At 44.8% G+C, this 25,921-nt stretch overlaps 1 long non-coding RNA gene across 2 annotated transcripts in view; it reads right to left on the minus strand.

Moving 5' to 3' along the window:
• Positions 1-2,725: 2,725 nt before the first annotated feature.
• The window catches only part of LOC138742345 (uncharacterized), a 209,486-nt gene continuing 186,290 nt past the window's right edge, over positions 2,726-25,921 (minus strand). The window contains exons 4-5 of one of the 2 annotated variants that reach the window (XR_011344094.1): positions 15,415-15,542; positions 2,726-2,906 (exon numbers count right to left, since the gene is read on the minus strand). This is a non-coding gene — a long non-coding RNA (uncharacterized lncRNA). Of the gene's footprint in view, positions 2,907-7,431; positions 7,965-15,414; positions 15,543-25,921 lie in introns of those variants that run through there. The other variant, XR_011344093.1, reaches the window with a different exon arrangement.

The following is a 25,921-nucleotide window of genomic DNA, read 5'->3' on the forward strand; positions in this document are numbered from 1 at the left end:
TAACAAAGTTCATTCTTCAAATTAATAGTTTATTGTTTGAGGAGAGATTTAGCAGACTGTGCCAGTACTTTTTGAGTTTGGAAGAATGGGACATAATTGCTTAAAACACATAAAGCTCCTATGTAAAAGTAAAACAGTAAAGCTCTTACAGTGCTTGCTAGACTTAATGTTTCTCCTGGTTGCACTGTCCAGGGGCTATACTCAAAAGAATCAGTTGGTATTGTGGCAGAGAAGAAAAGGAATTTTGTCACCTGTTGGATGGTGAATAGTTGAAAAATATCAATCAGGAGAGAGTGTGGAGATTCAGTCACAAAGTATTTTCAAGAAAGGGATCAACAGAATTTTTTCATATTAAGGGAATCAATAAATAAGGTATTAATAAAGAGGCTCTAAATTGAATGATCTGATCTCAGTGAATAGTAGAACGGGCAAGAATTGAGAGAATGGAAGAAAGATTGGATAAGAGAGTGAATGAAATGGAGGCATGGGAAAGGGACAGGGTAAAGATGTGGGAGAAGATAGATAGCTGAGAAAACATCGGCTGGAGGAATACGGTTAAAATTGTGGAGGTAAAGGAGGGGAGAGACATGGTAGAGTTCCTGAAAGAGTGGATCCCAGATACACTGGGGAGGGAACAAATTGGAAATAGCTAATAGAATGGGCCCACCAATCTCTTGCCCCCCCCCCCCCCAGTACCCCCTCTCCCCCCCACTGCCCGGGGCAAAACTAACGGCCATGCTCTATCCTGGTAAGACTCCTATCAAGGTCATTTAATTGATGGTACTTTCAGTTGTACGGGGGAGGGGTGGTGGTGGTGGGGGGGGATAAACACAAACTCTGTTACATGAATGTTAAAAAATATTATAATGTTTGTTTGATGAGTCTATGAAAATTAAAATAAAATATTCCAAAAATAATAATAGAACAGGCATGAATGGGCAGCACGATTTATGTAGCGATGAGTACCACACCTTTACAGCACCATTGATAAGGTCTTGAGTTCGAATCCCGCGTTGTCTGTAAGGAGTTTGTATGTTCTCCCTGTGTCTGCGTGAGTTTTTTTTGGAGTCTCCCATCATTCAAAATGTACCAGGGGTTGTAGGTCAATTGGGTGCAGTTGGGTGGCACGGGCTCATGGGCTGAAATGGCCTGCTATAATGTGTGTCTTTTTAAAAAAAATGAATGGCCAATTCTTTTTTTATTTCTTGTATTCTTACAGCCTAAATTAGAAATAAAATACAGAGAGTGATGCAATTCCTCACTCTGTGCACTGAGAGATATAAAGTTTTGTGTCAATGACTGGAGAAATGTTGGAGATTTTAAAAAAGGTCTTTAGATGCAGAAAGATGGTGGGAGATGTATGGAGAACAAAAAGGGAAGGTGTGTGATAAAGTGGAGGCTGGAGAGACTGAATCACTCAGCTGGTGTGCAAGATGAAAGAGTGTGGTAAAAATGGGTAAATAACAGAGGAGGTATATGTAGGAGGAAAAGAATAAAATCTAAAATACCAGAAAAGTGAAAGATAAATCCTGAATACTGGAAATGTGCAAAACATAATTGATTTCTGAAACGTAGTGATCTGCGCAGAAGGTTGTCATCAAAGAAAGTGGGATGGGGTCCTATGAGCTTAAATTGCAGGAGGCCAAAAAAAAATGTTAAGAGTGGGAGTGGGCTGGGTAATAAGTTACAGGCAACTAGAAACTTAGGACCGGAATGTTCTGCAAACGTCTGCAGATCTGAAGTGACCACAGTGTGAGCATCAGAGCAACACACAAACCTTAGAATTTGAAGAAAATCATGTTTCACCTAGAACAAGTGCTTGGGTCCCTGGATGGTAGGAAGACGTAATTTGTGGCAATGGGGCATTTGTTACATCTTCAGGATGTGATTTGCCACATATTCATGATGTGTTACATCTTCAAAATGCTGAAAAAGGAATATATGTCTGGTGGTGGCATCTTGTTGTGAGTGGTGTAAATTATGAATGACGATCCATTAAATGTGGAGGCTGATTGGGTTGAATATTAACAGAAGAGGATCCCCATTGTGGTTCTTGTGGACAAGCAAAAGGAAGAACATGGAACCTATGTCGTTACACCCCCTGGTGGTGGATCTTTGGAATATAAAAGGTACATGGTGGAAGGGAAATAAGTCCATGGAAAACCCTATTATGGTTCATGTTTGTGATGATACCTTCATGTACTTTTGGGTCTGACATAACAGACTAAGCCTTTCTTGTTACCAGAAGACTTATTTCCATTTCCATACTCCTGAAATATATATATAAAGATATTGGTGTGAATTAGTCTGCTGCACCTATTCGACCCACTATAGTGTAGACACTACAGCAGCAGATAACGTGAACGAAGAGATGAATTGATTCATCTTCACTGAAGACAAATTAGACTTAAAAATTCACAGCAGTAAAGTGAAAGAAATATAATGCAGTAAAATCCCCTTTATCTGGAATTCAACCAACAGGTTGTTATTTCTCCATTCGAGCAACACATAGTCTCAAGCAACTGAAAACCTCACTTATCCGGCTTTTACCAATCACTCTAGGTTCTGAATACCAGGGGTTTTACTGCATAATATCAATTTTTATGTCAAATTAATACAGATATATTATTTCATCTATTTTCCTCCAGATGTCTATCCATGCAAGCACTTTACAATGGCAGGAGCTCTCAACTTCCCTTCCTGCATAACCTTAGTGTGATTGGGAGTGAGGTCAGGAGCTGATTACTGTTGGAAAAATTTGATCTTTAGAGTGCAGCACCAGATTCCAACAAGATAAGCCCCATCCATATATACTGACATCACACCACCAGGAGATTAACTTCATATCCAGATACTTGAATGCAGCTGTACCACATCGATCAGTAGATATAGGTTAGTGGCTCCACCTAAAAAAAAACAGATTGAGGAAGTGCAATTTAGTTTTGTCCTAAGATGTCATTGCCCAGCCTTGGTCCCTGATTCACAAAGCATGCCCCTACATTTACTGACCTGCAGACATCTTTGTGGTAGGCTGACTACTCATTCTTTGTATGGTATAACTGCCTCAAGGTCCAATTATCAAGTCCCAGTCCAAGGTTGAATGAAGTTGGGAATATATTCTTTCTGGAGTTCTCCAAGCCCAGACAGAAAAGTACATCCAGTTGTGCAGATGTAATAAGCAAATGAAAGAAACCCGCGTTATGTCCTTTGTGACAGGCTCATAAGTGTCATGAAAAAATATGGACAGAAACAACCCCTTTGTCCCACTGAGTCCAATTATCAATGAACTATTTACACTAATCCTACATCAATCACATTAAAAAAAAACTCCCCCAGTTTCTCCCACTCACCTACACACTCAGGGGAATTTAATCTACAAGCCAGCAGGTCTTTAGGATGAGGGAGGAAACCAAAGCAGCTGGGGTGGTCATTGGGGGAACATTCAAACTTCACTCCTGAGGTCAGGATTGAACTCCAGATCTGTTCTCTTGCAGTCTTGACCCAAAATATCGACAGTTCCTTCACTCTCCCCCACCCCACCACACCCATATGGTCCTCAATCTGATTGGTCCCTCCAGCAGTTTGGGGCCTCATGTGCGAACTGGAATTGGTTTTATCACACTGCACAGCATGGGGCCTCCTTTCACTGTCACACTACAATAAACAGTTTAATTTAATTGGTATAGTATATAGTCCTGGAGTAGATCAGCTATGCTCATTAAATGGAGGGTAGGTGTGATGCACTGGAGTGCGAACTACAAAGGCTGTACGACATATCTGGCATAACAACATTCAGTATCTCTTCTGGCTCCATGTGCTCCACTGCCTACACAAGGGCTTTGTATGGGGCCGGTGACTGGGAGGGAGTAGACGGAGCCAGCCTCCCAGGTTACCTCCCTGCAGTTACAGTGGGTTGCCCCTTGCAGTAGGCAGGTAGGAACAGACAGTCCAGTGGTGGTATCACTACAGTAGTTTTGAGAGGCTGAGTGATCCACTGCTCTTATTTTTTTTTATAAAGTGACACATAATTTAATTATTGATATTCTGTCCACAATCAATTGACTGTTTCAATCTTTCCTAGACCATTGTTGACACTTTGCCTTTGTGTCTCATGAGCGCTATTGTTTGATCGGGCATATTCTATTTAATAAACGATGCAGATTTTGTGATAGGATCATCAACAGTACATGTTGATAAATTTACAGATTTATTCCTTTTGAACAAAGGAACTGAGCAGCTCTAAAGTAAAGCAATATAATAATGCTGTTAATTTTAGTTAGCATCTTTGTTTCATTGCGACTTGAACACAAATAGATTGGTGACATTTTGCACAGCAGCATTAATTTTCCTTGTGAGACCGAAATATAAGTTGCTGCATTTGAAATGAAAATTATATTTTACAATGAGGAAACTTCATAATATTTTACTCCGCTCTTACTTGAGCTCCGTACAAGTACAGTTATTCTATTTGGATTTAAAGTAGTTATCGATACATTCCAAAAATATTGCACCACAGTGAAGAGACATGCTCTTGACTCAGTGAAGTTGCAGTAATGTGTCTGCTAGGTCTAAAAACAGACAAGCAATGAAATGTTAGGAACATTTTTGAACTTAATAGACATATTTTAAAGTAGAATTATGGAGTAAATTACCATGAATCATCCACAAACATATGCTGAGTAATTGTTTTTATGTCTGTTTATTGTAGAATTTGCTTTGCTTCAATGATTATTCGATCAGTTTCCTAATCAAAAGGGTTGCAAAGAAGAACTTTAGATGCTGAGAAAAGCATGGCAATTAATCTCTTCAGTTCTCTTTCTTTGGCTTGGCTTCGCGGACGAAGATTTATGGAGGGGGTAAAAAGTCCACGTCAGCTGCAGGCTCGTTTGTGGCTGACCAGTCCGATGCGGGACAGGCAGACACGATTGCAGCGGTTGCAAGGGAAAATTGGTTGGTTGGGGTTGGGTGTTGGGTTTTTCCTCCTTTGCCTTTTGTCAGTGAGGTGGGCTCTGCGGTCTTCTTCAAAGGAGGCTGCTGCCCGCCAAACTGTGAGGCGCCAAGATGCACGGTTTGAGGCGTTATCAGCCCACTGGCGGTGGTCAATGTGGCAGGCACCAAGAGATTTCTTTAGGCAGTCCTTGTACCTTTTCTTTGGTGCACCTCTGTCACGGTGGCCAGTGGAGAGCTCGCCATATAATACGATCTTGGGAAGGCGATGGTCCTCCATTCTGGAGACGTGACCCATCCAGCGCAGCTGGATCTTCAGCAGCGTGGACTCGATGCTGTCGACCTCTGCCATCTCGAGTACCTCGACATTAGGGGTGTGAGCGCTCCAATGGATGTTGAGGATGGAGCGGAGACAACGCTGGTGGAAGCGTTCTAGGAGCCGTAGGTGGTGCCGGTAGAGGACCCATGATTCGGAGCCGAACAGGAGTGTGGGTATGACAACGGCTCTGTATACGCTTATCTTTGTGAGGTTTTTCAGTTGGTTGTTTTTCCAGACTCTTTTGTGTAGTCTTCCAAAGGCGCTATTTGCCTTGGCGAGTCTGTTGTCTATCTCATTGTCGATCCTTGCATCTGATGAAATGGTGCAGCCGAGATAGGTAAACTGGTTGACCGTTTTGAGTTTTGTGTGCCCGATGGAGATGTGGGGGGGCTGGTAGTCATGGTGGGGAGCTGGCTGATGGAGGACCTCAGTTTTCTTCAGGCTGACTTCCAGGCCAAACATTTTGGCAGTTTCCGCAAAGCAGGACGTCAAGCGCTGAAGAGCTGGCTCTGAATGGGCAACTAAAGCGGCATCATCTGCAAAGAGTAGTTCACGGACAAGTTTCTCTTGTGTCTAATCTCTTCAGTAGTCAGGAACATTCTACACCACTTGGCCAGAATAGTTCAATTGATGACTGAACCTCCATTCATAAAACATAATCTTGCTTTTAAATAACTGTAAATTACCAGTAGTTTAGATGGGTGGGTGGAGAATCAAAGGAAGAGTAAGGAATGAATGCAGTGAACTGGAATTCACCGTCTATGTATTGTGATGGCCGGCTCCACCCTCACCTACCCCAATATAAACCTTGGTTTTCCTGTCTTACCTCAGATTCACCTGAGGACTATTGTGACGACCGGCCATTGATTGTAAACTATTAAAAGTGTGTTTTTTACCCGTCTCTGCGTGCAATCAGTCACTTTACAAGAGGTGGCACAGAGGTGCAGCTAGTGGAGCTGCTGCTTCCAGTGATCCTGGTTTAACCTTTCCTTTGGGTTTGACTTTGAGTTTACACCATGGTTCTCAACCTTTTTCTTTCCACTCGCATACCACTGTAAATATTCCCTATGCCATCGGTGCTCTGTGATTAGTAAGGGATTGCTTAAGGTGGTAGGTGAGGGAGAAGGGAAGGTTGAGAATCACTGCTCTAGACCCAATTGTTACTGAGAAACAATTGCTTGAGAAAAAATGTCATTGGCCCATTTCCTTTGGAGTTAGAAACAGTGCACATAACGAGTCAATTAGGTACAATTTTTTTAAAAAAAGTCATTTTCAAACTTTTTCTTTCCACCCACATACCACCTTAAGCAATCCCTCACTTATCACAGAGGACTGATGATGCAGGGAATACTTAAGACCATAAGACAGAGGAGCAGAAATAGGCTATTCAGCCCATCGAGTACGCCCAGCCACTTAATCATGAGCTGATCCATTTTCCCCACTTAGCCCCACTGCCCAGCCTTCTCCCCATAACCTTTGTTGCCCTGGCTAATCTATCTATCTCAGTCTTCGATACACTCAATGACCTGGCTTTCACTACTGCCTGTGGCAACAAATTCTACAGATTTACCACCCTCTGGCTCTTTCCACCAAATACGAGACACTGCGTCAGAGGTTACGAAAGGGAAATGTAATTATTGATTGAACCACTGGTTTACACATTTTTCTCTGTGTGCTTTGGCTTTCTTCCATGTTCCAAAGATACAAGTAGGGTTCATGTTAGGCCCACTGTAAATTCCCCGTTGTTTTATAGGTCACTGGTGGAAAGTGAGGGGGAAGAAATTTGGAATACATGGAGATTAATGTAGATGGGTGTAGATATAATAGATAACCATAACATGCATGGGTCTTACTCAAACAAGACTTTATAATCTATATGTGCATCCTTCATAACACCCTATCCAGTATAGCACAAGTAAAACACAAGTTCTGTCTTTTAGTGCCAAACAAAAAAATTGACGGACGAGGAAGTAAAAAAGCAAGATCAAAGGAGCAGTTAGAGTTCAGTAAATGGATTTTATGTAACATTTATTTGTATTCAGTATTACATGTCATATTATTGCAAAGGGATTTTTCAGCCTTGTCTGTGACTAACCAGATTAGCAAACAATATATGTGTTTAAGTATCATAAATTAGAATTGACTTTGTTACTGGGCCCATTCGCTGGTATCAGAATCACAATTAGAATTTATTGTCAGCAACAATCATATTACAACCATCTATAAAAAAAATAATAAGTACGAAAAGTCAAAGTAAGGCAGAGTTTTTTGTTCATTAATTGTTCAGGAATCTGATGGCAGCGGGGAAGAAGCTGTCCTTGTACCGTTGAGTGCTCATCTTTAGGCTCCTTTACCTTTTCCCCAATGATAGCAGAATGAAGAGGGCATGGTCTGGGAGGTGGGGGGTCTTTGAGGATAGAGGTTGCTTTTTTAAGACACCGCCTCATCTCCTCAGACACAAAGTTTAGCCACTGGTGAGCCTTCTTTGTGATTGCATCAACATGGAGGCTCCAGGACATATCCTCAGAGATTTTGACACCCTGGAATTTGAATTCTTTGACTCTCTCCACTACTGAGCCCTTGACGAGGACTGGGTCGTGTTCCTCTGACTTCCTTCTGAAGTCCACAATCATCTCCTTGGTTTTGCTGACGTTGAGCGCAAGCTTGTTGTTGTGGTTACACCATTCAATGAGCTGATCTGAAGGTAAAGGTTCCATTACTGTCACGTAATACTGCATTTGGAATGTAACATGAAATTCTTTAACTTTGTCTACCGAAAGGAAAACAGAGAGTCACTACTTTGTCAAGCACCCCTCACAGAAATGAGGCCCCAGTGAAGAATGAACTCGTGGCCCCTGGTTTACAAGACCAGTGGTCTAACCACTGAGCTGTTGGAGCTATCTTCCTCCTGTACACTTCCTCATTGCCATTTGTGTTTCTTTCGACAACTGTGGTGTCATCAGAAAATTTGTAGATAGCATTGGAATTATGCCTGGCCACATAGTCATGGGTATATAACGAGTATCAGTATGAACTTAGAATGTGCTTTTTTTTGTTATCTGGATCGGACTAGCCAGTAGTTTTTCAAGATTATGACGAGTATAAAAAACAGAACTCTTGTGCTTGTTCAGCAGTGAGCTGGGCTTGGCAGGATGTGGTCAAGGACTCTCACAGAAAGAAGTGTCTAACTAATAAAATCTCTCACGACTGGAGGAAGAACAAATGTTTTTATTAGCTTATAACTATGGGTAGGGTTTCACAGTAGTTTTCGGAAGGGTTCTGGGTTTAGACGGGAAACCAGGGTTATATGGGAGTAGATGGGGGTGGAGCCAGGAGGCGGGGCCAGCCATCAGCACAAAACACTTCCTTTGAATCCCAGTTCACTGCATTCACCCCTTCCTGTAGAATTTAGGGTCTGTGAATGAAGACAGGTTAAGAAAAAAAGGTTGAAAAAATACAGTTATTTACAAATATACAGATTTAAGTGGTCCGAGGGTCTAGACATGCTGGCGGAGTGCCTTAACACCAGGGGTTCCTAAGACTCCTTGGGAATCCTGGTCCCCTTGTGAGGGAGGAGAGGTGGGCTGGATGTCTGGCTCAACAGTGGAGGGGGATGCACTTTCCTCCTGAACCGGATCCCCCAAGGCCCTGACTGGGAGAATGAGCTCCGTTGCTCACAGGGCACTTGAGGCAACGAACCCTCTGTTCTGGTGGTGCCAAGTCCCTGATGGAGACAGTGTCCTCCCTGCCATCTGGGTACTCCACATAGGCGTACGTGGGATTGGCATGGAGCAGTTTCACCCTTTCTACCAGGGGGGCAGTCTTGCTTCTCCTCATGCTTCCTGAGAAGGACTGGACCAGGACTAGTGAGTCAGGTTGGGAGTGTAGTTCCCGATGCTGACCTTCTTTCGAAATTGAATATGAGTTCGTGAGGAGCAGCGTTGGTTATGGTACATAGTAGGGACTGGATGGAATGGAGCGCCATAGGGAGGACTTCCTGCCAGTGTGAGACTTCAGGGTCAGTTTGACAGCCTTCCAGGCCATGCTGTTCTCCTTTTCAACCTGCCTGTTCCCCCAGAGGTTGTAGCTAGTAGTCCTGCTGGACACGATGCCCCTCACCAGCAGGTACTTATGTAACTCATCACTCATAAAGGATGAGTCCTGGTCACTATAAATATAGCTGAGATACCCAAACAGAGTGAAAATGGAGTCTAGGGCCTTTATGACTGATGAAGTGGACGTGTCTGGACATGCAATGATAAACAGGAAGCAGGAGTACTCATCAATGATAGAGAGGAAGAAGGTGTTCCTGTTTGTGGAGGGCAGATCAACACTCAGCCATTCTGAGACCCATGGAGTCCAAGGCCCTTTGGTGCTAAGGCGCTCCACCAGGATCTCCAGACCCCTGGACTGGTTAAATCTGTAAATTTGTAAATAACTCTATATTTTTCAATCTTTTTTTTCTGAACCCATGTTCTTTGTCTTAATTCACAGACCCTAAATTCTACAGGATTCACTGGTAGTGTGCTGTGCTGATATCTGGCCCCGGCTCCACTGCCATTTGATCCCATATAACCCTGGTTTCCTGCCTAAACCAGAACCCTTCTGAAGACTACTGTGAAACCCTACCCATAGTTAAAAGCTAATAAAATTATAGCGCGAATAAAATCTCTCACGACTGGAGGGAGAACAATGCTTTTATTAGCTTATAAATTTTTAGGTAATACTCTAGGCAATGATTGAAAAAGATACTGTAATCTTGATATCACATTCATTTTAATAAATTTGCCCTTCCCACTGAAGTAATCGGCAGATCTTTCCATTTCTGTAAATGTTTATTTTTTCTAAAAGAAAAATGAAATTAAATTTATAAAAATTCTGTAAGTTGTAATCTATCATTATTCCTAAATATATGATTCTATCTACCTTCCATTTAAATATACTACCTTTTTGATATCTTTCAATATCAATTTTTTTAATGGCATTATCTTACTCTTGTCCATATTTTATAACTTGATATTCTTTCATATTTTTCTAATGTTGTTTGTAATTTTCTCAAGGATTCAGCTGGGTCAGATGGATATAATAGCACATCATCAGCAAATAAACTAATTTTATCTTCTTCCTTTCCAACTTTGAAGCCCTTAATGTACAGATCTCTCCTTATTATCTCCTCCAGTAGTGCAATAGCGAAGATAAAAAGTGCTGGAAGCAGAGGACACCCATGTCTACTCGATGTACTCAAGGGAAAAACTGCTGTTGTCTGATTGTTAGTTATAATTTTGGCTTGTGGTTTATGGTAAAGGGTTCTAATCCAGTTTATAAATGTTCTGCCTATACCAAAATTTTTCCAATGTTTTAAATAAGAAAGACCATTCTAATTGATTGAATGCTTTTTTCTGCTTCTAGAGTGATGGTTATGCTTGGATTCAACTTTGATTTTGCCATATGTATTATATTAAATAGTCTACTTAGACTATTTGAAGAGTGTTTTCCTTTGATAAATCCTACCTGATCTGTATGTATTAATTTTGCTAGATATTACCCCAGTCTATTAGCTAATGCCTTTGCCAATATTTTATAATCAATATTAAGGATGATAAAGTTTTTGATGGGTGTCTACTTTTCTTCAGTAGAACTGCCATTATAGCATTTGAGAAAGATTCTGGGAGAGTCTGGGTCACCACCGCCCTGTCCAATACATCCATCATAAGAGGTAGCAATAAGTCTTTAAATTGCCTGTACAAATCAGGAGGAAACACATCTTCCCCTGGAGATTTGTTAGGTTGTAAAGTACCCAAAGCTTTCTCGATTTCTTCTCTTGTGAAAGAGGCATCTAAATCAATTCGCTCTCTGTCTTCTAATTTTGGAAATTCAACATTTGTTAAAAAATTGTCCATCTCATTTTCATCTCCTAATAGTTCTGATTTATATAATTTTGTATAATATTGTCAAAAATATTATTTATATCTTTTTATTATAAGTTATATTGGCCTCTTTTTTATTGCATTCATCATTCTAGATGACTCATCTGCCTTTAACTGCCAAGATAAGACTTTATGTGCCTGTTCTAATTCATAATATTTTTGTTTTTAATTTATTTTATTTTCCAATACATATGTTTCAATTTTTTATCCTCTAACTATCTATATTTTTCTTGTGACCCTGTTCTCTGGTATTCATTTTTCAATTTTGCTATCTCTAGTTTTGTAGCATACTCTCTCAAGATTTATTTTATAGGAAATAATTTGTCCTCTTAGATAAGCTTTAAGTTTACGTCATATTAAAAAAGCTATTATCAGTAGACGAAAGATTGGTTTCACAAAATAGTTCTCTTCACCAACCCATTTATCCCATTAATATTAAGAATAATACATTTTAATTTTCTATCCATATTGATTTTTAAACAAATATTGTTTAACACTAAACCTTTTTGGTTATTTAAATAATGCAGTAATCTTTCCCCCTTAAAAAACACATACAATTGTCCCTGCCCTGATGGTGACATAAACAGAAAACCCTGAAAGCCCGCAAAAAGAGCCTGTGAAATCCCTCAAGGAAGAAGAACCCCTCCCTTTAGCACCATCTTTTATAGATATTCTTCTCCTGGTGCCATTCTCCTCCTTGCTACTACTTTTCCCAAGTTTTCTCTGTTCTCATAAACCTTGCAGGAAGTCTTCCATCTCATTCTTAGTCTTGAAAAATCATTGATTACCTTCTGCTACTTCGACCTCCAGAGTCACAGGATATATCATCGAGTATTTCAAGTTTTTGGAATGCAGTGATTTTTTTACATTCACAAACTCCTTATTTGCTTAATTAAAGTAGGACCAAAATCTTGGAAAAATAGCACTTTTTCATGGTCTATTATTTTGCTTGGAGTATTCATATGCTGCTCCCAGAATTGTCTCCTGCTCCCGATAACTCAAAAGTCTTTCCTGGACCAGCCGTTTTTGCTGATCGCTGGCTCTCTTGAGTCCAAGAGTCAGGTGAGCTCTTTCAATATGCCAACAAATCAGTTGCTCAAATTTTCCATCTTCTCCAGGATAATGTTTAGTTCTTGTCTCAACTCCCCAGCTCTTCCTGGGCCCGTCAGTCCCAAGACCACATTTGCACTGCTCCCTTTTGGGCTTTTGCTTGATGTTCCTGCCTGTGTAGAAATTTTTTCTTTTCTTTTGTTCTCAGGTGGCTTGGTTTCTTAGTAGTTGTTTTGTTGACTTTTTAATTAAAAATCTTAAAGTTTTAACAGTCTTTTTAAGACTCTTCATGGAGAGCTCAATCAAAACTGACTAGGTCCTTTGCAAGGTGAGACCTCTCCTGCCACCACTCACATACCACTTAATTCTGGTTTCTTCCCTTGTTTCAGACATAGAGAGTTGGCTGGCAGGTTAATTGGGTGGTGCAGACACATGGGCCAGAAGGGCCCATTATCATATTGTATATAACATAACATAACATAACAATTTACAGCACGGAAACAGGCCATTAGGCCCTTCTAGTCCGCACCGAACCAAACACCCCTCTCTAGTCCCACCTCCCTGCACAATGCCCATAATCCTCCATCTTCATAACATAACATAACAATTTACAGCACGGAAATATTTACATTCAAATTTTAAAAATATAAAAAAGGAATAGTGGGTACTTGTGACAATTAAGGTAATGAAAAAAAATCTTCTAAGTAGGATCCAGCCCTGCAAATGAGGGAAACAAAAGTTTCTGTGATATCCTAGGGTCCGAGATGATGCTTGATCCTCACTGAAACCAGTTGATGCAACATTTTTTTTGCCATTTCACTTCCTCAGATCTCCTCTCTGAAGTTGGGGTGGGGGGGGAATGGGGGAGGGGGAGCAGCAAATGGTGAAGTATGCCACTGATCCGCTACAGCTGCTTGGGAAGGTAACAAGTTGAGTAAATTTAGAGTCAAGCTGATTTTGACCTCCAAGGAGTGAGCAGTCCAGACATAAGAATACAAAATTTCACATATATCCGTGAAGACAGCCTTGAAAACCTAAGCTTGCTAATACATAGCTCATCAAAGAAACCTCAGCAGGACTGTTGTCTCTGAGAACAGATGCAACATTCTTTGTGTGGCTGGGCATGTCAGTGTCTCCTGCCCTAGGTCACTGGTACACTCTTGCTGGTCAACTATCACAACACCTTCAGTCATAGAGGTCTGCCACCAGTACTAACTGAAGCCTCAATGACTATATATCTTAATTGGTTGAAGCACTCCCTGTTAGTTGGAGCACACTCTCTCCATTTCAGAAGGTGTATACAATTAATTCTGAAGCTTCATAATGTCAGCAGAGTGTCCCCTTAAATATTAAGAAAAACAACAAACAAACAATATGTTTACTGAGTTCCAGAGAGACTTCAAAAACAGTCATAGCTTGCACCTAAGGTTCAATTTCTTATATTTCATGTTGTCTCACAATGGAGGAGGAGGCCATTTGGCTCATCAATTGTATGACAACTAATACAAAAATTCAAAGTCCCTATTCATATCCCTAGAACCTATTTCTCTCATATATAGAGTTACATAGCGTGGAAACAGGCCCTTTGGCTGAACTTGCCCATGCCAACCAAAATGTCCCACACACTTTTCCCACCAGCCTACATTAGGCCCATATCCCTCCATCCTATCCATGTATCCATTCATATGTTCCTTAAACATTGCAATAGTGTCTGCCTCTACCACCTCTTCTGGCAGCCTATTCCATACGCTCATCACCCTCTCTTTAAAAAAAAAAGTTACCCCTCAGGTTCTTGTTAAATCTCTCCACCTTGACCGATGCCCTCTGGTTACTGTTTCCCTTACCAAAGTGATCACCTGACCTATTTTTGTATGATTTTGTATGCCCCTCAACTTCTCCCTTCTTCTCTTGCCACCCAACTACCCAAGAGGAAAATGACAAGTCGATTAACCTACCAACCAGCCTGATGCCCCTGAAAACCAGCACTTGGTGGAAACCCATGTGGTCACAGGGAAAACATCCAAAATCCACACAATGCCCCACATTTGAATTGAATTCTGCTCACTAACTCTCTGAAGCAAATGCTCCACTGGTTGTGCCGATGTGCTGGAAAGGGTAGAAATGGCCACTGCACAAGTAGTAACCATTTCTTATGCGCACTCAACACCAGGAACAGGTCCGATGCACCAACATGGATCACACCCAAAAATCCCTGGTCCAAATTTGTGCATTTTCACCAGAAAATGCCCTCTTGTTTTACAGAAAGTCAAACTTGGACACTGGGGTCCATTTTCTAGGGCAATGGAACACAAATTGCCAGAAGAATCAACATCAGAAATCATATGTTGAAAGGAAGATACTAATGATACACTCCACTAGGACCGAGAGTGTAAAGGGGAGATAGCCAATCTGAAGAGATGACAGGGAGGGATGAAGCAGGAATTGACAAGTGATATGTGGTCCATATGAGGACAGGCTGATGGGCAGATGGTATTAGGTTGGAGAGGGAAGGGTGGAAACACTGACAGGGGCTGGGAGGTGATGGGTGGAGACAATGAAGGGCTGGGAGGTGATGAGTGAAGACACCGACAGGGGGTGGGAGGTGATGGGTGGAGACACTGACAGGGGCTAGGAGAGGGAAGGGTGGCACTGACTGAAGCTGGGAGGTGATTGGTGGAGACACCAAGAGGATGGGAGGTGATGAGTGGGGACACTGACAGGAGATGGCAGATGGGAGGAGATGAGTGGGGCTGGGAGGTGATGGGTGGGGCTAGGAGGTGATGGGTGGGGGTGAAAGATGATGAGTGATGACAAGAAAGGGATGTAGATGATGGAATTTAAAAAGTGAAACCAGATAAGAAGGAGATAGTGGGCAGATGGGAACACTAAGGAGAAGGGATAGGTGAACCAATGGGAGGAGTGTAGATCCATTTGGAAAAGGGGAAATAAATGAGCTGCAGTGTGTGACAGGAGTGGGGGAGGGGTGTGCCGAGAACACAACTGAATAAACTTCCATCAGTTCCTATTGTTTCTCTTTTTTGTCTCAAGATTTATACAGATGAAAAGATGTCGGCATTTCTACCAGGGACCACATTCTATCGTTCTTTTCATCTATCGCTATTGTTTGTCCTCAGTCGGCAAACTTAAAATGAAGTATCAGAGAACTCTTACCTACAGGGAAAGACTTCTTTCTTCCAAAGGTATTTTGAGCTTTTATGAAGGGAATTTTTTTTGGAATAAGGCCCACAAAGGCAGTGATCCTGGAGTCAGATATGGGTCAGCCTGGTAGAATTCCTTTCCTGAAAGACATTAGTAAATCAGATGGATTTTTACAACAATCCAGAGTTTATTGTAAAGCTTTGCTTTTTATCTTATTTTTTAAAATTCCAGATTATTACCTGAATTTAAATTCTACAGCTGTTGTGATGGGATTTGAACTTATACCTCTGCACAACTAGCACAGGCCCCTGAATTGTAAGTCAAGTAATTTCACCACTACTTCAGCACCATGCCTATTTGGATGTGTCCCTACTTAATATTTTCTCTGTGCCTTCACCAATTTAATCTTAAAAAATGCTTAAACCTCTCTTCACTCTTTCACACCAGATTTCCCTTCCCTGCAAAAGTGAGGAAAATATATTCTCTGCCAAGGTAGCTAAACAAGAACGCTTGCAGATGCTGGAATTGAATGCAGTACACAAATGTGCTGGGCAAACTCAGCAGATCATTCTGAGTAAAGGGGAACCATTGTTTTGGGCCTGAGCCCTTTATCAAGGTAAGTTTCTCCAGTACACTTGTGTGTTGCACACTGCCAAGGAAGTCCTCTTTTGTCTATCCTGCCATTAATCAGATTTCAGATTTATTGTCGGAGTACATACAGTACATTGCATGCAACCCTGAGATTTCTTTTCCTACAGGCGCAGCAAAATTACCACTAATTGGTAGTGCAAAAAATAAACTGTACGCAGCATAAACATGTAAACTAATAAAAGAAATATAAACAGATATCAAATGTAAACAAACTGTGGAATACAGAGAGAACAAAAGAAAATCAATAAAGTGCACAAGTAAGACACCTTTCAATGAGTCTCTGATTGAGTTTGCCATTGAGGAGTCTGATAGTGGTGGGGTAGCAGTTGTCCCTAAACCTGGTGGTGTGAACCTTGTGGCACCTATACCTCTTTCCTGATGGCAGCAGCAAGAACAGAGCATGTCCTGGGTGGTATGGAGCCTTGATGATTGCTGCTGCTTTCCATCTACATCCTGTAGATGTTCTCAATAGTGGGGAGGGGTTTGCCTGTGATGTCTTTGGTTGTGTCCACTACCTTTTGGAGGGCTTTACACTCTGGCATTATTGGTGTCCCCATACCAGACTGTGATATAACTGCTCCACACACTTTCCACCACACATCTGTAGAAATTTGCCAGGGTTTCTGGTGCCATACCAAACCTCTGCAAACTCCTGAGGAAGTTGAGGTAATGACATGCTTTCTTCGTGATGCCATTGATGTGTCCAGGAAAGATCCTCCCAAAAACTTAAATTTGTTCACCTTCTCCACCTCTGATTCCCTCAATGATCACTGGATTGTAAACCTCTGGCTTTCCTTGCTGAAAGTCATCAATCAGCTCCTTAGTTTTGGTAAAATTGAGTGCAAGGTTGTTGTTGATGCACCATTCAGCCAAGTTTTCAATCTCCATCCTGTACGCTGACTCATCCCCTTCCTTTATACCACCCTCTACCGTGGGATCATTGGCGAATTAGTATTGTCATAACGAGCCACACAGTCGTAGGTGTAAAATGATTGCAGCAGGAAGCTAAGAAAACAGCCCTGTTGTGCCCTGGTACTGATGGAATTGTAGTCTGGAGGTGAGGAAATCCATGATCCCATTACACAGAGGGGTGTTAATCTCCAGGTCTTGGAGTTTGCTGATCATTTTTGAGGGGATGATGGTGTTAAATTCTGATCTGTAGTTGATGGAGAGCATCCTGATGTCTGTATTTTTGCTGTCCAGGTGTTCCATTAATGTGAGAGTATGTAGTACTAGTTTCTATGCTTTGGATGCATGGGGAATAGAACTGCTGAAGGGGAATGAACAGTCTTGAACTGAAAGGTTTTTCCAAAACATGTCAAGAAAAATGAACTGTGAGCCTTTTTATATTCAATTCACTCAAGTGCTCACCACCAACACAAATGAGAACAGATTATAAAAACATCATTAACTTTGACACACATCACACTGACTTTGATTTATACGTATTGTCATTCCTTCTTATCAGGATTGCCAAGAACATGGAATAGGGCTTCTGTAACGGCAACGGTGCCACTGGTGCAGACCCACGGAGATTGGGGAGAAACAGTGCTCCCGTGGTGTACATCCACCCAGACCGACTGCTGTCAGCTCCATAAAGGCTTTAAATGGCTTGTAAATAAAGCTGACAGTGGTTTTATTTAAAAATACTGCGACCTCAGGGTCTGTGCACAAGATGGTGGTACCTATGATCATAGCAGCCACGAGAGGTTGCAGACTCCAGGGAAGCAGAGGACTGGCACAGGGCACGAGAGAACGTTTAAGGAGAAACAGAGGAGATGTCCATTGGAACAATGTCCATGGTAGTGGACCGGTGAGGGGCTCTGCGATTGCAACATGCAATGGAGCTGTTGGTGACTCGAGGCAAGGAGCCCACATAGGCTGCGGGCTGTTGGCAACTGCAGCCAGGCAACTCACACCAGGCGGCGGACTGCTGGAGACTGTCTCAAGACAGGCTGAGAGGCACCATGTATTGGAATTGGGATGTGAAAGGATGCCAAGGGCACTGAGGGCTTCCTGATCATGTCAGAGGTTTGGATCTGGAGCTCGAGTTGCTGGTGGTTCGGACTGGACTCTCTTTAGCTGCAAGGGTTGTTGAAGCGCTGGAGATGAATCCAGAGTCACTCTGAGGGTACTCTCTGATGCTTCAGGCAATTTCTGTTGATGGCGAATCCATCTGCCGTAAGCAAATTTCATGTAATATTGTTCGATTTTTGTGGTGGTACACCACCAGCCTACTGCAGGGGGAAACCTCTGTACCTGCAGGAGTGTAAGAGGACAGAACGACACCTGGCCGGCTGCCAATCAGTCAGCTTGAATGGATCAAGCCCCACCTGGTCGGGTGTCAAATACCCTCCGGGATATAAGCCTGCGCTGGCCTCCCGAGGCCTCACACTGAGTTTCTGCAGCCACAGCCAGCCTGGCTCTGTGGAAGTCTTTGTGGATTAAAACCTATTGTTCGGTCTTTACCTTGTGTCTGATTCTGTCTAACAGTGCAGCACAATATAATTCACAAAATTTTCCCACGGCTGCCATGGAAAAACTCCTGAGTGCAGGGAGCCTCGAGGTCGACCTATGTCACCCGGAAGCCCAGACATGCTTCAAGATCTGACAGCAAGCGGTCGAGGCAATCATCGAGGCACACGAGAGTGACATCCTGGACTCCGATCAGAAGAGGTTGGTCCTACTCTGGTTAAAGATGGGTCCCCGCGCCTTCCAGGTAACCAGAGGCTGCTCCACGTGCAAAAGCGCAATGGACACTCTCGAGAACTTGTACAAGCTCCCCATGATTATGGTCCTCAACACCCGAGCCCAGCATCTCAGGGAGATGGCTGAGTCTTACCTGGGACACTTGCAAGAGTTGGCCCGACCATGTTTGGCTGAACCCAGGGTAGGTGTAGAAGAGGTCGAGAGGCTGATCCGGGACACCTTCGTCCAAGGGCTATGCTCGAGGACCATCTGGAAGAAGCTGCTGGAAAACAACATCTATGCCCTAACCAGGACTGTGGAAGTGGTCCAAACCCTGGAAGAAGCAGCCCTGTATATCGAAGTCTTTGATTCCGGGTTCCCCCATGCTCCCTCATAGCCCTCTCACACTGCAGCTGCAGCGCCAGGCCGAGCTGGGGAGGAGAATGTCGCTGCGGCGAGTGCTCAGCACCCCTGTAAATACTGTGGGTCAGATCGATAATCGCGCTAAAACTGCCCAGCTAGGAATCAGTATTGTTCCCGATGCGGCAAGAAAGGCCACTTTGCAAAGGTGTGCCTCTCTAAACCAGCCAGCAGCTCAGCGGCCCTCTATGACCTCCCTACCTCACCCGCGGACCACCCCATGCACGTGTGCCGGGCGGCGTCATTGTCCCCGTGACAACTTCTGCCTTCCCCAACTTCGACCGTGCAACATCCAGCTCAGCCAGCAACCGTCGCAGCGTGACCCGAGCATCTGCACCAGCCCTTGCCCTTGCCGCTCACTGAGAACTACAGCGGCGTCACTTCCAGCTCACAGCACGACGTTACTTCCAGTTGACGTGACGACGTCACTGCAGCCGGCTGTGATGATGTCACTTCCCCCGGCGCAGCGGACACGGCTGGGGAAGGAGGCCAGCCACGCAGCAGCTTCCCACATGCTGCTGCCATCTTGGCCCAGGCAGCGCCTGACACGTAGGGACCCCGACGACGTTGAGAATGACGTGGTCAACACAGGCGATGACCAGGCCGCCCTACCGATGCTCCCCGCACCTCCGGGTGCCATCAGTTGCCGCACGCCGCACCCAGCGACTGACAGCAATGTGGTCAACACGGCGATGACCAGGCCGCCTATCAATGCTCCCTATCCCTCCGGATAGCGACGACTCCGAGATTGTCCTGGCCGCCAACACGCTGGCCAGGGAGATTCCCCATGATCTCGGGCGCTCGATGATGGACGTGTGAGTCAATGGGCAGGTAACAAAGTGCCTGTTGGACAGTGGCAGCACCGAGAGCTTCATTCACCCGAGTGTGGCCCACTCCCTAAGGTTAAAGGTCCGCCCCACCACCTGCTTGATCGCCCTCACCACCAAGGACAAGACTGTTTGTACCCTCGGGCACTGCTCAGTCGATATAACGGTGGGAGGAAAGACTTACACAGGATTCGGGCTCCTGGTCATGCCCAAACTCTGCGCACCTCTCCTCCTGGGCCTGGATATCCAGTACCACCTGCAGAGTGCCACCCTTGACTTCGGGGGGCCCCAACCTTCACTCACATTGCACAGCATGCCAACCTACCAGCCCCAGCCAACCTGCGGCCTCTCCACACTGCACATCACTCCATCAGCGCTTTTTGCACATCTTGTACCAGGCTGCAAGTGGATCGCCGCCAGAAGTAGGTGCTATTGCGCTGCAGACAGGGACTTCATCAAGTCGGAGGTGCGGTGACTCCTGGCAGAAGGCGTTATAGAGCCCAGTAACAGCCCTTGGAGAGCCCAAGTCCTGGTGGTCAAAGGGGGAAGTAAGCCGAGGATGGTTGTGGATTACATCCAGACCATTAATCGGTACACCCAGCTGGATGCCTACCCCCTGCTGAGGATGGCCAACATGGTCAATGAGATTGCCCGCTACCGGGTTTTATCCAGATTGACCTGAAGTTTGCGTATCACCAAATCCCTATCCACTCGAAGGACAAGCCCTACACTGCCTTTGAGGTGGATGGGCGCCTCTCCCAGTTCCGATGGGTTCCTTTTGGGGTCACAAACGAGGACCCCGTCTTCCAGCGGAAGATGGGCTGCATGGTAGACCGGCACAAGCTGAAGGTGATATTCCCATATCTGGATAACGTCACTATCTGTGGCCGTGACCAGCAGGACCACGATGCTAATGTGTAAACATTTCTCCAGACGGCTGCAGAGCAGAACCTCATTTACAACAAGGAGAATTGTGTGTTCAGCACCACCTGCCTCGTCACCCTGGGGTACATCGTAGCCCATGGAGTCGTCGGGCTAGATCCGGAAAGAATGCGCCCATTAATGGAGTTACCCCTCCCCCCACCCACGCTAAAGGCCCTCCGCAGGTGCCTGGGCCTGTTTTTGTATTATTCGCTGTGGGTCCCTTACTTTTCGGACAGGATCCGCCCACTGGCCCAAGCCACAACTTTTCCCCTCCCACCTGAGGTGCAGGCAGCCTTCACCCGCATCAGGCAAGACATTTCGGATGCTACGATGAGGACTCCCCCTTCCAGGTGGAGAGTGATGCCTCTGAGGTGACCCTCACTGCTACCCTCAACCAAGGTGGGCACCCCGTAGCCTTCTTCGCCAGGACTCTCCACGGCTCTGAGCTAGGGCACTCCGCCATTGAAAAGGAGGCCCAGGCGATTGTGGAAGCGGTCCACCACTGGCGGCACTACCTGGCTGGCAGGAGATTCATGCTCCTCACAGGCCAGTGGGCCGTGGCGTTCATGCTTAACACTAACCACAAGAGCAAGATAAAGAATGACATGATCCTGCACTGGAGAGTCAAGCTGGCAACCTACAGCTACAACATTCAGTACTGCCCCAGGAAGTTTAACGACTCCCCTGATGCCCTCTCTCGCACCTGCACATCATCTATGCATGATGACAGACTGCTGGCATTGCATGAGTCTCTCTGCCATCCGGGCGTCACCTGTTTATACTATTTTGTTAAGTCCCGAAATCTGCCATACACCATCAGGTACATCAAGGACATGACCGAGGCCTGTTGGGTCTGTGCGGAATGCAAACCCCTTTTCTTCCGTGCCCCTCCCCCCCAACCCCCCCCGCCCCAAGGCCCACGTTGTAAAGGAAACTTGGCATTTCAAGCGTCTCAGCGTGGACTTCAAAGGGCCCCTGCCTTCCATGAACTGAAACGTCTACTTCCTCACGGTAGTGGACGAGTACTCACGCTTCCCTTTCACCATCCCTTGTCCGGACACCTCCACAGCCACCGTCATCAGGGCTTTGGGGCAGATTTTCATCATGTTTGGCTACTCCGCTTTTATTCACAGCAACCGGGGGTCTAGTTTCATGAGTGACGAGCTGCGCCAGTACCTGACAGCGAGGGGTATCGTGACCAGTCGCATGACAAGCTATAACCCAAGAGGCAACGGGCAAGTGGAATGCGAGAATGGGGTAGTCTGGAAGGCAGTCCTCCTGGCTCTCAGGTCAAAAGGTTGAGCTGTTGAATTCTGGCAGGACGCCCTGCCCGAGGCGCACCTTGCCATTTGGTCTCTGCTGTGCACGGCTACCAACAAGACTCCTCACGAACGCCTGTTTTCATTCCCCAGGAGGTCGGCGATTGGAATGTTACTCCCAGCATAGCTCACATCCCCGGGACCGGTGCTTCTGCGTAAGCATGTACGGACACACAAGGCCGAAGCCCTGGTCGAGCAGGTTTTCCTCCTTCATGCAAACCATAACAACGCTTATGTTGGGTTTGGCAGTGGCAGGGAGGACACCGTCTCAACCAGGGACCTGGCACCAGCAGGAGCACCCACCACACCACCCCACCCTCCAACCCAGGACGACGCTGACCGGGCATACTTCCCCATCGCCAGGCAGCTATGGGGCACGCAGGGCCTCCTTGACCACCAGGGGCCTGTTTCGGTCTTAGGAGACAAACCTACCCTCCCATCCATCCAATACGACCCACATACATCGACACCAGCCCCCCTGGCAACCCCTCCGTGCGGCACCACACCAGCCACACATATCCCTGCTGCCAGCCCCCACACTTCCCCTCTGACCAGTGACCAGAAGCCAGTCCTACGATGGTCACAGAGACCCCGGAGGCCGCCGAATCACTCAATCTGTAAATATTGTATGTACATAGTGGGTGCAATTCCTTGTTACTGTTCCCCCCTCACCCCGGGACAATTTTAAAGAAGAGGGTGAATGTGGTGGTACATCACCAGCCTACTGTAGCTGCAGGAGGGTAAGGGGACAGGACAACACCCGGCCGGCTGCCAATCAGTCGGCCTGAATGGATCAAGCTCCACCCGGTCGGTGTCAATCACCCTCTGGGATATAAGCCTGCGCCAGCCTCCCGAGGCCTCACGCTGAGTTGCTGCAGCCACAGCCAGCCTGGCTCTGTGGAAGTCTTTGTGGATTAAAGCCTGTTGTTCGGTTTTTACCTTGTGTGTGTCTGATTCTGGCTAACAGTGCACCACAGTTTTTATTATATGACAATAAATTGAATCTTGAATTTTGAATCTTGAGTCAATTTACAAGAATGCTTACGACCATCACCTGTGGGGGGAAAAAAAATAATTGAAAAATAGCTGGATCACAAGAATGAGATAAATATGACATGAAGTCCAAGGAGGAATGTATGCCAATGAGTAAGAAGGTGAAAAAAAGCAGAACTAGAGAGTGGTTTGGAAATTTGTATTTGGTTTCACTGAGATAGAGAAGGCTGCATTGAGAGCACTCAATGGAGCAGATGACATTGGAGGAGGTGCATATGAAACCCTGTCTCACCTGGAAAGTCTACTTGTGTCCCGGTATAGGGGTGATGAGGAAGATGCAGCAAAAAAATCCTCTATTACTGTGGTTGGAGCAGGAAGTGATCAAAATGGTGGTAAGGGATGAGAGGGAAGAATAAATCAGGAAGTCTAGGAGGGTGTGGCACCTGCAAAAAAAAAGGAAAGTGATGAGAAGTGGGGGGGATATGGCGGGTAAAAGGATCATGTTTCAGTTGGTGGGACCTCTAAACTTGATCTGTCTGGTATGGGTGGGGGCGGGGGGGAGATGTAGAAAGAGCAGAAATGGAGGAGATGCAAGGAAGGGTTTGACCAAGACACATGGAGGGGAAACTACATTTCTTGAAGAAGGACAATTTGGATATCCTGGAGTGTAAGATCTCATCCTGAGGTCACATATGACAGAGGTGGAGAAAATTATAGGAAGGGGCAGTGTCCTCACAAGAATCAAAGTGGGAATAGGTGAAGTTCAAATAACTGTGGGAGTTGGAGAATTTGTAATGGTTAATTTTCTCCTGAGATGGGGATGGAGAGGTTTAGAAAGAGGTCTCAGAAATAGTCAAAATGAAGTTGGGGTGAGGGAGAGGGGGGGTGAGAGTTGGAAGTGGTTGATGAAATTGATCAAGTTCAAGTTCTACTTTATTGTCATCTGAGTGAACATCTACAGAGACAACCCAATGAAACTGTGTATCTCCAGACCATAGTGCGCACACATAGACACACAGTACACCCTACCACACAAGCTTCATGCATGCATAGCAATCTAAAACAAGTAGATAGAAAAAAATCATTTATGGGTTTCTGGGATTGTTAAACAGTCTCACCATCTGTGGGAAGAAGCTGTTTGACAGCCTGGCAGTCCTGGTATTTATATTCCTGCATCTCTTCCTTGCAAGTAGTGTCTAAAATATACTGCAGGCTGGATGGTAAGGTTCCTCAATGATTCTCTGAACTCTCTTTAACCACTGCTTCCTGTAGAGATCATTGATAGAATGAAATGAGACTCCAGTGATCTTCTCAGCAGCTTTAATCAAATGGACCTCAGATCTGATGCTTTGCAACTACACTGTGATGCATTCCTTGTGCTTCTGCTGAACATTGTTAGGATGATGGCCAGTAGCCTTGCCCTTGTCAACCTTTCTGAAAAATGAGGAGGTGTTGTGGGACCAGGATAGATCTCCTAGGAACAAAGGAATTTTGTTCTTCCCCACTCTCTCTCTCTGACGGAACCATTGAAATGAAGTGGGCATTGGTCCTTCCTTCATCTGACTGAAGTACACAATCATCCCTTTTGTCCATGTTGAGACTCTTGTTGGTCTTGCACCACTTTACAAGCCTTTCAACCTTCTCTCTGTAAGCTGACTCATCATTCTTTCTGAAGAGGCCACCTCTGTAAACTGCAAACTTAATGATTCTGTTGGAGCTGAACCTGGTATCAGTTAGCAGTGTGAACAACAGCAGGCTAAGCACACAGCCCTGCATTTTTTAGCATGATTGGGTTTGTGGTTTTGCTGCCAACCCAGACAGACTCTTTCAATCAAGAAGACCAGGATCCCGTTGCAGAGAGTGGTACTGAGTCCCAGTGAGTGCAGTTTATCCACCACCTTCCTCAGTATGATTGTGTTGAACACTGAGCTGAAGTCAATGAATAACAGCCTGACAATGACATCATTATCTAGGTGGATAAGGACGCAAGGGTCAGTGGAAAGTCAGGGCTATTTGCATCGACTGTGGATTGATTTGGCTGGTAAGCAAACTGGAATGTGTCTATTGTAGCTGGGAGATGCACTACATTATCAGTTGCTCAAAGCACTTCCTTATCATGGGGGTCATTTGTTGATCTCTTGCGCATCAGGATTCAAGATTCAAGATTCTTTTATTGTCATGCAATAAGATAGAAAATGTAATAGTACATCAAACTTCCTTTAATTTGCTGTTGTCACGGTTGTGTATTTACCTGTGTCGGGAGCAGTGCCGCTCACCGCTGATGACATAACTGAAGCAAAGTGCAGATAATAGCATGCATGAGCAGGTTCGTTAAATAGCCAGTGTGGTGATATGAAATTACACCACGAAGTCACCAGGGGTCATCCCAGTGACCTTGTACATAAAGCAGTCCAGAGCTACAGTCTAGCCTTCCAGGTTTGTCTTGCAGAGAGACAAGACCTCTTAGTGTACATATTAGTTTATTAAAGCTGTCTTATACTCGCACTGCTGGTGTGGTTATTGTCAGTGCAATTTAATAAACTAATATGATAGCTACTAGGATGGAAGCTGCTTCTGCTCCAAAGCACATTCCCGACCACCTGGAGACTCTTCCTGAGGAATGGAATCCGGGGACGACTAGCACGCACGTGCTTCCGAGGACAGAGATGGCGAGGAACCGCAGTACTGGAATCGTGG

This window comes from Narcine bancroftii, chromosome 9 (genome assembly GCF_036971445.1).
Source record: "Narcine bancroftii isolate sNarBan1 chromosome 9, sNarBan1.hap1, whole genome shotgun sequence".
Classification (NCBI taxonomy): Eukaryota; Metazoa; Chordata; class Chondrichthyes; order Torpediniformes; family Narcinidae; genus Narcine; species Narcine bancroftii.